We start from the raw sequence: 17,910 nt of genomic DNA, 5'->3' as shown, positions 1-17,910 counted from the left end.
CGCTTGTTGGGAGGCAACCCAATTTTATTTTTCTTTATTGATTTTTGATTCTGTTTAGTAATAAATAATCCATCTAGCCTATGTTTATATGTTTTTTATGCTTTTAATTAGTCTTTGTGCCAAGTAGAACCTTTGGGAAGACTTGGGGAAAGTCTTTGCGATCTTGCTGTAAAAAACAGAAACTTTAGCGCTCACGAGAATTGCTGCCATTTTTTATTGGAGAGTGCTATTTAGTTAATTATTTTTGAAGATGATTAATAGATAAATTACTCACGTCCAGAAATTTATTTTAGAATTTTTGGGGTCCATAAGTATTCGAAACCTTCAGATTACTACAGACTGTTCTGTTTTTGACAGATTCTGTTTTTCGTGTGTTGTTTGCTTATTTTGATGAATCTATGGCTAGTAATAGAGTTTATGAACCATACAAAAGTTGGAATACAGTAGGCTTAAAACCAATATAAATTAAGAATGAGTTCATTACAGTACCTTGAAGTGTTGGTTTATTTTCTTTTACTAACGGAGCTCACGAAGATTTTCTTTTAAGTTTTGTGTTGTGAAGTTTTCAAGTTTTGGGTAAGGATTTGATGGATTATGGAACAAGGAGTGGAAAGAGTCTAAGCTTGGGGATTCCCAAGTAACCCCAAGGTAAAATCCAAGGACACAAAAAAGCCTAAGCTTGGGGATTCCCCGGAAGGCATCCCCTCTTTCGTCTCCGTCCATCGGTAACTTTACTTGGAGCTATATTTTTATTCGCCACATGATATGTGTTTTGCTTGGAGCGTCTTGTATGATTTGAGTCTTTGCTTTTTATTTTACCACAATAATCCTTGCTGTACACACCTTTTGGGAGAGACTCACATGAATTGGAATTTATTAGAATACTCTATGTGCTTCACTTATATCTTTTGAGCTATATAATTTTTGCTCTAGTGCTTCGCTTATATCTTTTAGAGCACGGTGATGGTCCTATTTTATAGAAATAATTGATCTCTCATGCTTCACTTATATCATTTTGAGAGTCCTTTAGAACAGCATGGTAATTCACTTTGGTTATAAATTTTAAATGCTAAGAGAAGTTGGATGCTTGATAGATGGTTTTGAGATATAAAGGTGGTAATATTAGAAGTGTGCTAGTTGAGTAATTGTGAAATTGATGAATACTTGTGTTGAAGTTGGCAAGTCCCGTAGCATGCACGTATGGTAAATGTTATGTGACAAATTTTAAGCATGAGGTGTTCTTTGATTGCTTTCCTTGTGAGTGGCGGTCGGGGACGAGCGATGGTCTTTTCCTGCCAATCTATCCCCCTAGGAGCATGCGCGTAGTGCTTGGTTTTGATGACTTGTAGATTTTTGCAATAAGTATGTGAGTTCTTTATGACTAATGTTGATTCCATGGATTATACGCACTCTCGCCCTTCCATCATTGCTAGCCTCTTCGGTACCGTGCATTGCCCTTTCTCACCTTGAGAGTTGGTGCAAACTTCGCCGGTGCATCCAAACCCCGTGATATGATACGCTCTATCACACATAAGCCTCCTTATATCTTCCTCAAAACAGCCACCATACCTACCTATTATGGCATTTCCATAGCCATTCCGAGATATATTGCCATGCAACTTTCCACCGTTCCATTTATTATGACATGCATCATCATTGTCATATTGCTTTGCATGATCATGTAGTTGACATCGTATTTGTGGCAAAGCCACCATTCATAATTTTTCATACATGTCACTCTTGATTCATCGCAATCCCGGTACACCGCCGGAGGCATTCACATAGAGTCATATTTTGTCCTAAGTATCGAGTTGTAATTCTTGAGTTGTAAGAAAATAAAAGTGTGATGGTCATCATTAGAGCATTGTCCCATGTGAGGAAAGGATGATGGAGACTATGATTCCCCCACAAGTCGGGATGAGACTCCGGACGGAAAAAAGGCCAAAAAAGGCCCAAACAAAAAAAATTAAATGAGAGAAAAAGAGAGAAGGGACAATGTTACTATCCTTTTTCCACACTTGTGCTTCAAAGTAGCACCATGATCTTCATGATAGAGAGTCTCCTATGTTGTCACTTTCATATACTAGTGGGAATTTTTCATTATAGAACTTGGCTTGTACATTCCAATGATGAGATTCCTCAAAATGCCCTAGGTCTTCGTGAGCAAGCGAGTTGGATGCACACCCACTTTGTTTCTTTGATGAGCTTTCACATATTTATATCTCTTGTGCATCCGTTGCATTGCAATCCCTACTCCTTGCATTGACATCAATCGGTGGGCATCTCCATAGCCCATTGATTAGCCGCGTCAATGTGAGACTTTCTCCCTTTTTGTCTTCTCACATAACCTCAATCATCATATTCTATTCCACCCGTAGTGTTATGTCCATGGCTCGTGCTCATATATTGCGTGAAAATTGAAAGAGTTTGAAAAGGCTAAGTATGAAACAGTTGTTTGGCTTGTCATCGGGGTTGTGCATGATGAGAGCATTTTGTGTGACGAAAATGAAGCATGGCCAAACTATATGACTTTGTAGAGGCTATGGTATTTTGATAACACATAATTGCTTGATTAACATATTCGCAGTATTACTATTTTTATGTCAACAATAAAATTTTATCTTGAATCTTTCGGATCTGAACATTCATGCCTCAATAGAAAGAAATACATTGAAGAATATTCTAGAAAGCATTCCACATCAAAAATCTGTTTTTATCATTTACCTACTCGAGGACAAGCAGGAATTAAGCTTGGGGATGCTTGATACGTCTCCAACGTATCTATAATTTCTGTTTTTATATTATCTGTTTTGGATGTTAATGGGCTTTATTTTACACTTCTATATTATTTTCGAGACTAACCTATTAACCGGAGACCCAGCCCAAATTGCTGTTTTTTTGCCTATTTCAGTGTTTCGTAGAAAAGGAATGTCAAATGGAGTCCAAACGAAATGAAACCTTCGGGGATGTGATTTTTGGAACAAACGTGATCCAGAGGACTTGGAGTGGACGTCAAGAAACGAACAAGGCGGCCACGAGGCAGGGGGCGCGCCTACCCCCCTGGGCACGCCCCCCCTTGTGGGCCCCTCATGGCTCAACCGACCTACTTTTTCCTCCTATATATGTTCACATACCCGGAAAACATCCAGGAGCACCACGAAACCCTATTTCCACCGCCGAAACCTTCTGTACCCAAGAGATCCCATCTCGGGGCCTTTTCCGGAGCTCCGCCGGAGGGGGCATTGATCATGGAGGGCCTCTACATCAACTCCATGGCCCCTCCGATGATGTGTGAGTAGTTTACCTCAGACCTTCGGTTCCATAGCTAGTAGCTAGACGGCTTCTTCTCTCTCTTTGGATCTCAGTACAAAGTTCTCCTCGATTCTCTTAGAGATCTATTCGATGTAATCTTCTTTTGCGGTGTGTTTGTCAAGATCCGATGAATTGTGGGTTTATGATCAAGTCTATCTATGAATAATATTTGAATCTTCTTTGAATTCTTTTATGTATGATTGGTTTATCTTTGCAAGTCTCTTTGAATTATCAGTTTGGTTTGGCCTACTAGATTGATCTTTTCTTGCAATGGGAGAAGTGCTTAGCTTTGGGTTCAATCTTGCGGTGCTTGATCCCAGTGACAGAAAGGGAAACAACACGTATTGCATTTTTGCCATCGAGGATAAAAAGATGGGGTTTACATCATATTGCATGAGTTTATCCCTCTACATCATGTCATCTTGCTTAAAGCGTTACTCTATTCTTATGAACTTAATACTCTAGATGCATGCTGGATAGCGCGCGGTGTGTGGAGTAATAGTAGTAAATGCAAAAGTGTTTCGGTCTACTTGTCTTGGACGTGATGCCTATATACATGATCATACCTAGATATTCTCATAATTATTCGCTTTTCTATCAATTGTTCGATAGTAATTTGTTCACCCATCGTAATACTTATGCTATCTTGAGAGAAGCCACTAGTGAAACCTATGGCCCCCGGGTCTATTTTCCATCATACAAGTTTCAATCTATTTTATTTTGCAATCTTTACTTTCAATCTTATATCATAAAAATACCAAAAATATTTATCTTATTATTATCATCTCTATCAGATCTCACTCTTGCAAGTGGCCATGAAGGGATTGACAACCCCTTTATCGCGTTGGTTGCGAGGTTCTTATTTGTTTGTGTAGGTACGAGGTGACTCGCGCGTGGTCTCCGACTGGATTGATACCTTGGTTTTGAAAAACTGAGGGAAATACTTATGCTGCTTTACTACATCACCCTTTCCTCTTCAAGGGAAAACCAACGCAGTGCTCAAGAGGTAGCAATATTCGTTTTATACGAAACATTGAAATAGGCAAAAAAACAGCAATTTGGGTTGGGCCTCCGATTAATAGGTTAGTCCCAAAAATAATATAAAAGTGGAAAATAAAGCCCATTAACATCCAAAAGAGATAAATAATAGCATGGAACAATCAAAAATTATAGATATGTTGGAGACGTATCAGTTGCTAAGAATGGATCCTTTCTAGAGAAGGAGTTTCTCTAAAAAGAAGTGAGTGGGAGGAAAGTAGAACTTGATGAGGTAATTTTACCTTCTCCCAAATTGGAAAGTAGTTCGTCACAGAAATCAGTTCCAGTGATTCCTACACCAATTAGTGAGGAAGATAATGATGATGATCATGAAACTTCATATCAAGTTACTACCGAACCTCGTAGGTCAACCAGAGTACGATGCACACCAGAGTGGTATGGTAATCCTGTTTCGGAGGTCATGTTACTAGACCATGACGAACCTATGAACTATGAGGAAGCGATGATGAGTTCAGATTCCGCGAAATGGCTTGAGGCCATGAAATTTGAGATGGGATCCATGTATGAGAACAAAGTGTGGACTTTGGTTGACTTTCCCGATGATCGGCACGCAATAGAGAATAAATGGATCTTCAAGAAGAAGACTGACGCCGACGGTAATGTTACTATCTACAAAGCTCGACTTATTGCAAAAGGTTTTCCACAAGTTCAAGGAGTTGAGTATGATGAGACCTTCTCACCCGTTGTGATGCTTAAGTCTGTCCGAATCATGTTAGTGATACGTCTCCAACATATCTATAATTTTTGATTGTTCCATGCTATTATATTATCTGTTTTGGATGTTAATGGGCTTATTTATACACTTCTATATTATTTTTGGGACTAACCTACTAACCCAAGGCCCACTGCAAATTGCTATTTTTTGCCTATTTCAGTGTTTTGCATAAAAGGAATATCAAACGGAATCCAAACGGAATGAAACCTTCGGGAGAGTTATTTTTGGGACAAACGTGATCCAGAGGACTTGGAGTGGACGTCAAGAAATCAATGAGGAGGCCACGAGGCAGGGAGGCATGCCCCCACCCTCGTGGGCCCCTCGTGGCTCCACCGACCTACTTCTTCCATATACCCCAAAAACATCCATATACCCCAAAAACATCCAGGAGCCCCACGAAACCCTATTTCCACCACCGCAACCTTCTGTACCCAAGAGATCCCATCTTGGGGCCTTTTCCGGAGCACCGCCGGAGGGGGCATCGATCACGGAGGGCCTCTACATCAACTCCATGGCCTCTCCAGTGATGTGTGAGTAGTTTACTTCAGACCTTCGGGTCCATAGCTACTAGCTAGATGGCTTCTTCTCTATCTTTGGATCTCAATACAATGTTCTCCTCGATCTTCTTGGAGATCTATTCGATGTAACTCTTTTTGCGGTGTGTTTGTCGAGCTCCGATGAATTGTGGGTTTATGATCAAGTCTATCTATGAACAATATTTGAATCTTCTCTAAATTCTTTTATGCGTGATTGGTTATCTTTGCAAGTCTCTTCGAATTATCAGTTTGGTTTGGCCTACTAGATTGATCTTTCTTGCAATGGGAGCAGTTCTTAGCTTTGGGTTCAATCTTGCGGTGCTCGATCCCAGTGATAGAAAGGGAAATGACACGTATTGTATTGTTTCCATCGAGGATAAAAAGATGGGGTTTATATCATATTGCGTGAGTTTATCCCTCTACATCATGTCATCTTACCTAATGCGTTACTCTGTTCTTATGAACTTAATACTCTAGATGCATGCTGGATAGCGGTCGATGTGCGGACGTGATGCCTATATACATGATCATGCCTATATATTCTCATAATTATGCACTTTTCTATCAATTGCTCGACAGTAATTTGTTCACCCACTGTAATACTTATGCTATCTTCAGAGAAGCCACTAGTGAAACCTATGGCCCCCGGGTCTATCTTTTATCATATAAGTTTCCAATCTATTTTATTTTGCAATCTCTACTTTCAATCTATATCATAAAAATACCAAATATATTTATCTTATTATTATTATCTCTATCAGATCTCACTCTCGTAAGTGACCGTGAAGGGATTGACAACCCCTTTATCGCGTTGGTTGCGAGGTTCTTATTTGTTTGTGTAGGTATGAGGGACTTGCATGTAGTCTCCTACTAGATTGATACCTTAGTTCTCAAAAACCGAGGGAAATACTTACGCAACTTTGCTGCATCACCCTTTCCTCTTTAAGGGAAAACCAACGCAGTGTTCAAGAGGTAGCAGTTAGCAATTTGCCGCATTTTATGATTATGAAATTTGGCAAATGGATGTCAAAACGGCATTCCTTAATGGATATTTTAAGAAGATGAGTTGTATATGATGCAACCAGAAGGTTTTTTCGATCCTAAAGGTGCTAACAAAGTGTGCAAGCTCCAGCAATCCATTTATGGACAGGTGCAAGCCTCTCGGAGTTGGAATATACGCTTTGATAGTGTGGTCAAAGCATATGGTTTTATACAGACTTTTGGAGAAGCCTGTATTTAAAAGAAAGTGAGTGGGAGCTCTGTAGCATTTCTAATATTATATGTGGATGAAATATTGTTGATTGGAAATAATACATAATTTCTGGATAGCATAAAAGGATACTTGAATAAGAATTTTTCAATGAAAGGCCTCGGTGAAGCAGCTTATATATTGGGCATCAAGATCTATAGAGATAGGTCAAGACGCTTAATTGGGCTTTCACAAAGCACATACCTTGATAAAGTTTTGAAGAAGTTCAAAGTGGATCAGTCAAAGAAAGGGTTCTTGCCTGTGTTACAAGGTGTGAAATTGAGTCAGACTCAATGCCCGACCATTGTAGAAGATAGAGAGAAAATGAAGGTCATTCCCTATGCCTCAGCCATAGGTTCTATCATGTATGCAATGTTGTGTACCAGACCTGATGTGTGCCTTGCTATAAGTTTAGCCGGGAGGTACCAAAGTAATCCAGGAGTGGATCACTAGACAGCGGTCAAGAACATCCTGAAATACCTAAAAAGGACTAAGGATATGTTTCTCATTTATGGAGGTGACAAAGAGATTGTCATAAATGGTTACGTCGATGCAAGCTTTGACACTGAACTGGATGACTCTAAGTCACAAACCGGATACGTACTTATATTGAATGGTGGAGCTGTAAGTTGATGCAGTTCCAAGCAGAGCATCGTGGCGGAATCTACGTGTGAAGTGGAGTACATAACTGCTTCGGAAGCAGCAAATGAAGGAGTCTGGATGAAGGAGTTCATAAGGTGTAATACCTAGTGCATCGGGTCCAATGAAAATCTTTTGTGACAATACTGGAGAATTTGCCTTGGCGAAGGAATCCAGATTTCATAAGAGAACCAAACACATCAAGAGATGCTTCAATTCCATCTGCGATCAAGTCAAGGAGGGAGACATAGAGATTTGCAAGATACAAACGGATCTGAATGTTGCAGACCCGTTGAGTAAGCCTCTCTCATGAGCTAAACATGATCAGCACCAAGACTCCATGGGTGTTAGAATCATTACTATGTAATCTAGATTATTGACTCTAGTGCAAGTGGGAGACTGAAGGAAATATGCCCTAGAGGAAATAATAAAGTTGTTATTTATATTTCCTTATATCAAGATAAAAGTTTATTATTCATGGTAGAATTGTATTAACCGGAAACTTAGTACATGTGTGAATACATATACAAACAGAGTGTCCCTAGTTTGCCTCTACTTGACTAGCTCGTTAATCAAAGATGGTTAAGTTTCCTGACCATAGACATGTGTTGTCATTTGATGAATGGGATCACATCATTAGAGAATGATGTGATGGACAAGACCCATCTGTTAGCTTAGCATTATGATCGTCTAGTTTTGTTGCTATTGCTTTCTTCATGACTTATACATATTCCTCTGACTATGAGATTATGCAACTCCCGAATACCAGAGGAACACCTTCGGTGCTATCAAATGTCACAATGTAATTGGGTGATTATAAATATGCTCTACAGGTGTCTCCGAACGTGTTTGTTGAGTTGGCATAGATCGAGATTAGGATTTGTCACTCAGTGTATCGGAGAGGTATCTCTGGGCCCTCTCAGTAATGCACATCACTATAAGCCTTGCAAGCAATGTGACTAATGAGTTAGTTGCGGGATGATGCATTACGGAACGGGTAAAGAGACTTGCCGGTAACAAGATTGAACTAGGTATGATGATACCGAAGATCGAATCTCGGGCAAGTAACATACTGATGACAAAGGGAATGACGTATGTTGTTATGCAGTTTGACCGATAAAGATCTTCGTAGAATATGTAGGAGGCAATATGAGCATCCAGGTTATGCTATTGGTTATTGACCGGAGATATGTCTCGGTCATGTCTACATAGTTCTCAAACCCGTAGGGTTCGCACGCTTAACGTTCGATGACGATTTGTATTATGAGTTATGTGTTTTGGATGACCGAAGTCTATTCGGAGTCCCGGATGAGATCACGGACATGACGAGGAGTCTCGAAATGGTCGAGAGGTAAAGATTGATATATTGGAAGGTTATATACGGACACCGGAATGGTTCCGAAGAAGATCGGGGATTTTTTGGAGTACCGGGAGATTACGGGACCCCCCCGGGAAAGTTATTGGGCCTAATGGGCCATAGTGGAGGAGAGGAGGCAGGCCATAGGAGGTGGGGCGCACCCCCTTGCCCCAATCCGAATTGGACAAGGGGAGGGGGTGCGGGCCCCCTCTTTCCTTCTCCCTCTCCCTCCTTTCCCCTTTCCCCTTCTCCGTTGGAAGGAAAGGGGGGCCAAATCCTAATAGATTTGGAGTCGTAGTAGGACTCCCCCCTGGCGCGCCTCCCCCTTGGCCGTCCTCCTCCTCCCCCCTCCTTTATATACGTGGGCAGAGGGCACCCCAAAGGCACAACATCAATTGTCTTAGCCGTGCGTGGTGCCCCCCTCCACAGTTTACCACCTCGGTCATATTGTCGTAGTGCTTAGGCGAAGCCCTACGCGGATCACATCATCAACACCGTCACCACATCGTCGTGCTGACAAAACTCTCCCTCGACCCTCTACTGGATCAAGAGCTCGAGGGACGTCATCATGTTGAACGTGTGCTGAGCATGGAGGTGCCGTACGTTTGGTACTTGGATCGGTTGGATCGTGAAGACATTCGACTACATAAACCGCGTTACTAAACGCTTATGCTTTCGGTCTACGAGGGTACATGGACACACTCTCCCCTCTCGTCACTATGCATCTCCTAGTTAGATCTTGTGTGATCGTAGGATATTTTTTTTGAATTACTACGTTCCCCAAGAGTCCCAGGGGCCCACAAGCCCTCAGGGCACGCCCTGGGGGGTAGGGCGCGCCCCTGGCTTGTGGACTCCTCGGTCACCTCCTGGTCCACCTTCGGTGCTTCGGGGGTCTCTTTTGGTCCATAAAAAATCACCATAAATTTTCAGCCCATTCTGAGAACTTTTATTTCTGCACAGAAAATGACACCACGGTAGTTCTGCTGAATACAGCGTCAGTCCGGGTTAGTTCTAATCAAATCATACCAAAACCATATAAAATTGTTGTAAACATGGCATGAACACTTCAAAAATTATAAATATGTTGGAGACGTATCATGGGGCAACACAAATGCTCTCCCTTTCTTGACCTTTCCTTTCTTGGTCTTCTTCTCTTCTCCTCGAAATAAGTTTTGTGCAATAGTGAGATACAAACAAAAGAACAAGTTAGCACTTGAAACATCAAAGAAGCGGCATGAACATGGAACATAAAGAAATGACACTTACCCTATCTCTATCATTAGTGCCACTTGGGTTTATCGTGTCAACCAACTTAAGTGTCGTCGCCTGATGACCCACAAGTATAGGGGATCGATCATAGTCCTTTCGATAAGTAAGAATGTCGAACCCAACGAGGAGCAGAAGGAAATGACAAGTAGTTTTCATCAAGGTATTCTCTGCAAGCACTGAAATTATAAGTAGCGAGTAGTTTGATAGCAAGATAATTTGTAACGAGCAAGTAGCGGTAATGGCAACAAAAGTGCAGCAAGGTACCCCAATCCTTTTGAGGCGAAGGACAGGCCAAAACGATCTCTTATGATAAGCAAAGCGTTCTTGAGGGTACACGGCAATTTCATCTAGTTACTTTCATCATGTTGGTTTGATTTGTGTTTGTTACTTTGATAATTTGATATGTGGGTGGACCAGTCCTTAGGTGTTGTTCTTACATGAACAAACCTCCTACTTATGATTAACCCCCTCACAAGCATCCTCAACTACTAGGAAAGTATTAAGAATAAATCTAACCATAGCATTAAACTTTTGGATCCAAATCAGTCTTTTACGATGTAGCACATAAACTAGGGTTTAGGCTTCTGTCACTCTCGCAACCCATCATCTAATAACTACTCCACAATGCATTCCCTCAGGCCTAAATATGGTGAAATGCCATGTAGTCGACATTCACATGACACCACTAGGGGAATCACAACATACATACCATCAAAATATCGAACACATGTCAAGTTCACATGATTACTTGCAACAAGATTTCTCCCGTGACCTTAAGAACAAAAGTAACTACTCACAAATGATAATAATGCTCAAGATCAGAGGGGTATTAAATAGCATAATGGATCTGAACATATAATCTTCCACCAAATAAACCATATAGTAATCAACTACAAGATGTAAGGTTCTGGTACAAAGATTGAACACAAGAGATGAACTAGGGTTTAAGAGGAGTTGGTGTTGTTGAAGATGTTGATGGATATTGCCCTCCCCAAGATGGGAGAGTTTTTGGTGATGATGGTGATGATGATTTCCCCCTCCGGGAGGGAAGTTCCCCTCGCGGAATCGCTCCACCGGAGGGCAAAAGTGCTCCTGCCCAAGTTCCGCCTCGAGACGGTGGCGCTTCATCCCGAAAGTCCTCTCCTTATTTTTTCTAGGTCAAAATGACTTATATACCAGAAGAGGGGCACCGGAGGTGGGCCGAGGAGGGCACAACCCACCAGGGCGCGCCTGGCCTCCCAGGCGCGCCCAGGTGGGTTGTGCCCACCTGGTGGGCCCCCTCTGGTTGTTATTTGCTCCAATAATTCTTATATATTCCATAAAAAATATCCGTGAAGTTTCAAATCATTTGGAGTTGTGCAGAACAGGTGGCATGACATAGCTTTTTCAGGTCTAGAATTCTGGCTGCCGGTATTCTCCCTCTTTGTGTGAACCTTGCATATTATGAGAGAAAAGGCATTAGAATTACTCCAAAAGGTATTATTATGCATAAAAACATTATAAATAATAGTAGGTAAACATGATGCAAAATGGACATATCAACTCCAAGACAAGATTAATTTGCTGACATCTCTGCAAAACTCGATCAAGGTGGCTTAAGCAATCATCAAAAGAAGTTCCGTAAACGAAAAAATCATCCATGAATACCTCAACAATCTTTTCACAAAAGTCAGACAATATAGTAGTCACACATCTTTGAAAGGTAGCAGGTGCATTGCATAAACCAAAAGACATATGTCTATAAGCATAAGTTCCAAAAGGACAAGTAAATGTGGTTTTCTCTTAATTAGGTTGTGAAATAGGTATTTGATAAAAAATAGAATATCCATCGAGAAAAAAAAGTGTGTGTGCTTAGATAGCCTTTCTAGCATTTGATTAATAAAAGGTAGAGTGTAATGATATTTCTAGTAGCTTTATTTAATTTTCTAAAATCAATTACTATTCTATAATCTGTGACAATTCTTTGTGGAATAAGTTCATTTTTATCATTATGAACAACAACAATACCTCCCTTCTTAGGGACACAATGAACAGGACTTACCCATCTACTGTCAGCTATGGATAGATTATACCTGCTTCTAGAAGCTTAAATATTCCAGTTCTTACCACTTCTTTCATTTTCGGATTTAAACATCTTTGGTGATCAACAACGGGTTTAGCATCAGGTTCCATATTAATCTTGGTGCTGACAGAGAGTGGGACTAATGCCCTTAAGATCATCAAGAGTATATCCAATAGCAGCTCGGTGCTTCTTCAGAACCTTTAGTAATCTTTCTTCTACATGTTCTGAAAGGTTAGCACTAATAATAACAGGATATATCTTTTTCTCATCAAGATAAGCATATTTCAAAGTGCCTGGCAATTGTTTTAATTCAAACACAGGATCACCTTTAGGTGGAGGAGGACCTCCTAGAGTTTCAATAGGCAAATTGTGTTTAAGCAGAGGTCGTTGTTCAAAGAAATTTTTATCTACCTCATTTCTTTCATGCATATGCATATCATTCTTATGGTCTAGAAAATATTGTTTTAGTGGATCAGTAGGAAGCACGGCAATAGAAGCAAGACCAATTATTTCATCCTTACTAGGTAATTCTTTCTTATGATGCTTTCTCCTAAACTTAGAAAAATTAAACTCATGAGACTCATCACCAAAACTTACACCAGCGGTTTGTTTCTCACAATCTATTTTAGCATTAACGGTATTCAAGAAAGGTCTACCAAATATATGGTACAAAAGTCATCTTGTGGGGAACCAAGAACAAGAAAATCGGTAGGATATTTTATTTTCCCACACAAGACTTCAACATCTCTAACAATCCCAAGTGGTGTGATGGTGTCTCTATTAGCAAGTTTAATAGTAACATCTATGTCTTCTATTTCAGCGGGTGCTATATCATTCATAATATCTTGATATAAGGTAAAAGGAATAGCACTCACGCTAGCACCTAAAACACATAAGTCGTGATAACAGCGATTTCCTATTTTGACTGAGATAACAGGCATGCCAACAACAGGTCTATGTTTATCTTTTTCATCGGGTTTGGCAATTCTAGCAGCTTCATCACATAAGTAAATAACATGCCCGTCTAGATTTTCTACTAGGAGATCTTTAACCATAGCAAAACTGGGTTCTACCTTGATTTGTTCAGAAGGTTTAGGTGCTCCAATATAACTTTTATTGACCACAGTTGAAACTTTAGCATGTTCCTTTATCCTAACAGGGAAAGGTGGTTTTTCAATATAAGCAGTAGGAACAATTGGATCAACATTACAAATAATAGTTTCATCTATAGCTATTACCGGTTCTTTAATTTATTCTTTAATAGGTGGGTGATATTTAAACCACTTCTCCTTAGGGAGATCAACATGAGTAGCAAATGATTCACAAAAGGAGGCTACTATCTCATAGTCAAGTCCATATTTAGTGCTAAACTTTTGAAAAGCGTCGGTATTCATAAAAGGTTTAACACAACCATACTTAAGCTTAATACCTGAATCTTTACCTTTGTCAAGTTCCCAATATTCAGAGTTGTGTTTAATTCTTTCTAAAAGATCCCACCGGAATTCAATAGTCTTCTTGATAAAGGAACCAGTACAAGAAGTATCAAGCATGGATTGATCATCACGAGAAAGCCGAGCATAAATTTTTTGAATAATAATTTATCTTGAGAGCTCATGATTGGGGCATGAATATAGCATTGACTTAAGCCTCCCCCAAGCTAGAGCGTTACTTTCTCATTCACGAGGCCAAAAATTATATATGTAACTCCGATCACGATGAACTAGATGCGTAGGATAATTTTTTTGGTGAAATTCCAATTTCAATCGATTCCAATTCCAAGATCCAATATCATCGCATAGCCTATACCATGCCAATGCTTTTCCCTTCAAAGATAAAGGGAAAACCTTCTTCTTAGCTTCATCTCTGGGTAAACCTACAATCTTAAACAATCCACAAATTTCATCCACATATATCAAGTGCATATCAGGATGTTTGGTTCCATCTCCTGCATAAGGATTAGCTAGCAGTTGTTCTATCATAGCCAAAGAAATTTCATAACTAATATTTTCAGTGGGTGCAGTAGGTTGAGGGGTAACTAATTGTGGTTCCGGTTAAGGTGAGGATATCCCGAACAAACCCCTCAAAGGATTGTTCTCCATAGTGACAAGTGACAATAAATTTCAGCACGTAGTAATTTTTTTCTTACCGATTTCCACTTACCAAGAGCGCTTCACTACCTGGCAACAGCGCCAGAAAAGATCCTTGATGACCCACAAGTATAGGCGATCAATCGTAGTTTTTTCGATAAGTAAGAGTGTTGAACCCAACGAGGAGCATAAGGAAATGACAAGTAGTTTTCAGCAAGGTATTCTCTACAAGCACTAAAATTATAAGTAGCGAGTAGTTTGATAGCAAGATAATTTGTAATGAGTAAGTAACGGTAACGGTAACAAAAGTGCAGCAAGGTAGCCCAATCCTTTGAGGCGAAGGACATGCAAAAACGGTCTCTTATGATAAGCAAAGAATTCTTGAGGGTACACGGGAATTTCATCTAGTTACTTTCATCATGTTGGTTTGATTTGTGTTCGCTACTTTGACAATTTGATATATGGGTGGACCAGTGGTTAGGTGTTGTTCTTACTAGAACAAACATCCTACTTATGATTAACCCCCTCACAAGCACCCGCAACTACGAGAAAAGTATTAGAATAAATCTAAACATAGCATTAAACTTTTGGATCCAAATCAGTCCCTTACGAAGTAGCGCATAAACTAGGGTTTAAGCTTCTGTCACTCTCGCAACCCATCATCTAATAACTGAAAGAACATGCGGTGCCCCATGTTTAGTTTTGGTAATTGATGACAATCTCTATGGACTAATGGTTGTCTTGAGTTATATTTGAAGGTTTTGTCCATAGGCTTTTCTAGGAGTACATGTGTTGGTTTCAAGGAGAGTTTGTGGCGACCAAGGTGCTATTCAAGGAATTACCTAAAGATTGGTCTTGTGAGAGGTTGATCAAGACTAAGTCAAAGAGTGAATCAAGTTGATCAACCCACAAAGCGTAGAAGGGGATCAAGTGATCCCATGGTATGGTAAGCATTGTCAATTACGCTTTGTGTACTAACCCATGGTCTTCATGAGAGTTCTTTGTGGGGTTAGGTTGCGGTGTGCAAGTTCAACTGGAGCATCATGAAGAGATCAAATTCTTGAAGCTTGCCGTCCATTGTGGTAACAATGGATTCATGAAGATGTGTGGAAGAGGGGCTCACCCATAATGGAGTATGGGGAGCAATCTGTTGGAAATATGCCCTAGAGGCAATAATAAATTGGTTATTATTATATTTCCTTGTTCATGATAATCGTTTATTATCCATGCTAAAATTGTATTGATAGGAAACTCAGATACATGTGTGGATACACAGACAACAACATGTCCCTAGTAAGCCTCTAGTTGACTAGCTCGTTGAACAATAGATGGTTACGGTTTCCTGACCATGGACATTGGATGTCGTTGATAATGGGATCACATCATTAGGAGAATGATGTGATGGACAAGACCCAATCCTAAGCCTAGCACAAAGATCGTGTAGTTCATATGCTAAAGCTTTTCTAATGTCAAGTGTCATTTCCTTAGACCATGAGAATGTGCAACTCCCGGATACCGTAGGATTGCTTTGGGTGTGCCAAACGTCACAACGTAACTGGGTGGCTATAAAGGTACACTACAGGTATCTCCGAAAGTGTCTGTTGGGTTGGCACGAATCGAGACTGGGATTTGCCACTCCGTGTAAATGGAGAGGTATCTCTGGGCCCACTCGGTAGGACATCATCATAATGTGCACAATGTGATCAAGGAGTTGATCACGGGATGATGTGTTACGGAACGAGTAAAGAGACTTGCCGGTAACGAGATTGAACAAGGTATTGGGATACCGACGATCGAATCTCGGGCAAGTATCATACCGCTAGACAAAGGGAATTGAATACGGGATTGATTAAGTCCTTGACATCGTGGCTCATCCGATGAGATCATCGTGGAACATGTGGGAGCCAACATGGGTATCCAGATCCCGCTGTTGGTTATTGGCCGGAGAGTTGTCTCGGTCATGTCTGCATGGTTCCCGAACCCGTAGGGTCTACACACTTAAGGTTCGATGACGCTAGGGTTATAGGGATAGTATGTACGCAGTTATCGAATGTTGTTCGGAGTCCCGGGTGAGATCCCGGACATCACAAGGAGTTCCGGAATGGTCCGGAGGTAAAGATTGATATATAGGAAGTATGGTTTTGGCCACCGGAAGTGTTCCGGGCATCACCGGTAGTGTACCGGGGCCACCGGAGGGGTCCGGGGGTCCACCAGGTGGGGCCACCAGCCCCGGAGGCCTACATGGGCCAATAGTGGGAAGGGACCAGCCCCTAGGTGGGCTGGGGCACCTCCCACCAAGGCCCAAGGCGTCCTCAAGAGGAGAGGGGGCAAACCCTAGGCGCAGATGGGCCCTAAGGCCCACCCTAGGTGCGCCCCCCTCTCTGTCCCCCTTGGCCGCCTCCCAGATGGGATCTGGGGGTTGCCGCCACCCCTAGGGAGGGAACCCTAGGTGGGGGCGCAGCCCCTCCCCTCCCCCTATATATACTTGAGATATGGGGCTGCCCAACACACGTGATTTGCTCTCCCTGTTGGCGCAGCCCTACCTCTCTCCCTCCTCATCTCTCGTAGTGCTTGGCGAAGCCCTGCTGGAGTCCTGCGCTCCTCCACCACCACCACGCCGTCGTGCTGCTGCTGGATGGAGTCTTCCCCAACCTCTCCTTCTCCCCTTGCTGGATCAAGGCGTAGGAGACGTCACCGGGTTGTACGTGTGTTGAACATGGAGGTGCCGTCCGTTCGGCACTAGGATCATCGGTGATTTGGATCACGACGAGTACGACTCCATCAACCCCGTTCACTTGAACGCTTCCGCTTAGCGATCTACAAGGGTATGTAGATGCACTCTCCTTCCCCTCGTTGCTAGATTACTCCATAGATTGGTCTTGGTGATGCGTAGAATATTTTGAATTTACGCTACGTTCCCCATCAGTGGCATCATGAGCTAGGTCTATGCGTAGTTTCTATGCACGAGTAGAACACAAGTTGTTGTGGGTGTCGATTTTGTCAATTTGCTTGCCGTTACTAGTCTTATCTTGATTCGGCGGCATCGTGGGATGAAGCGGCCCGGACTGACCTTACACATACTCTTACGTGAGACTGGTTCCACCGACTGACATGCACTAGTTGCATAAGGTGGCTAGCGGGTGTCTGTCTCTCCCACTTTAGTCGGATCGGATTCGATGAAAAGGGTCCTTATGAAGGGTAAATAGAAATTGGCATATCACGTTGTGGTTTTCGCGTAGGTAAGAAACGTTCTTGCTAGAAACCTATAGCAGCCACGTAAAAACTTGCAACAACAATTAGAGGACATCTAACTTGTTTTTGCAGCATATGCCTTGTGATGTGATATGGCCAAAAGGATGTGATGAATGATATATGTGATGTATGAGATTGATCATGTTCTTGTAATAGGAATCATGACTTGCATGTCGATGAGTATGACAACCGGCAGGAGCCATAAGAGTTGTCTTTATTTATTTATGACCTGCGTGTCAACATAAACGTCATGTAATTACTTTACTTTATTGCTAAAGCGTTAGCCATAGTAGTAGAAGTAATAGATGACGAGACAACTTCAAGAAGACACGATGATGGAGATCATGATGATGGAGATCATGGTGTCATGCCG

Source organism: Triticum dicoccoides, chromosome 3A (genome assembly GCF_002162155.2).
Source record: "Triticum dicoccoides isolate Atlit2015 ecotype Zavitan chromosome 3A, WEW_v2.0, whole genome shotgun sequence".
Lineage (NCBI taxonomy): Eukaryota > Viridiplantae > Streptophyta > Magnoliopsida > Poales > Poaceae > Triticum > Triticum dicoccoides.
The sequence above is the reverse complement of the archived record's forward strand: the minus strand, read 5'-3'. Positions refer to the sequence as shown.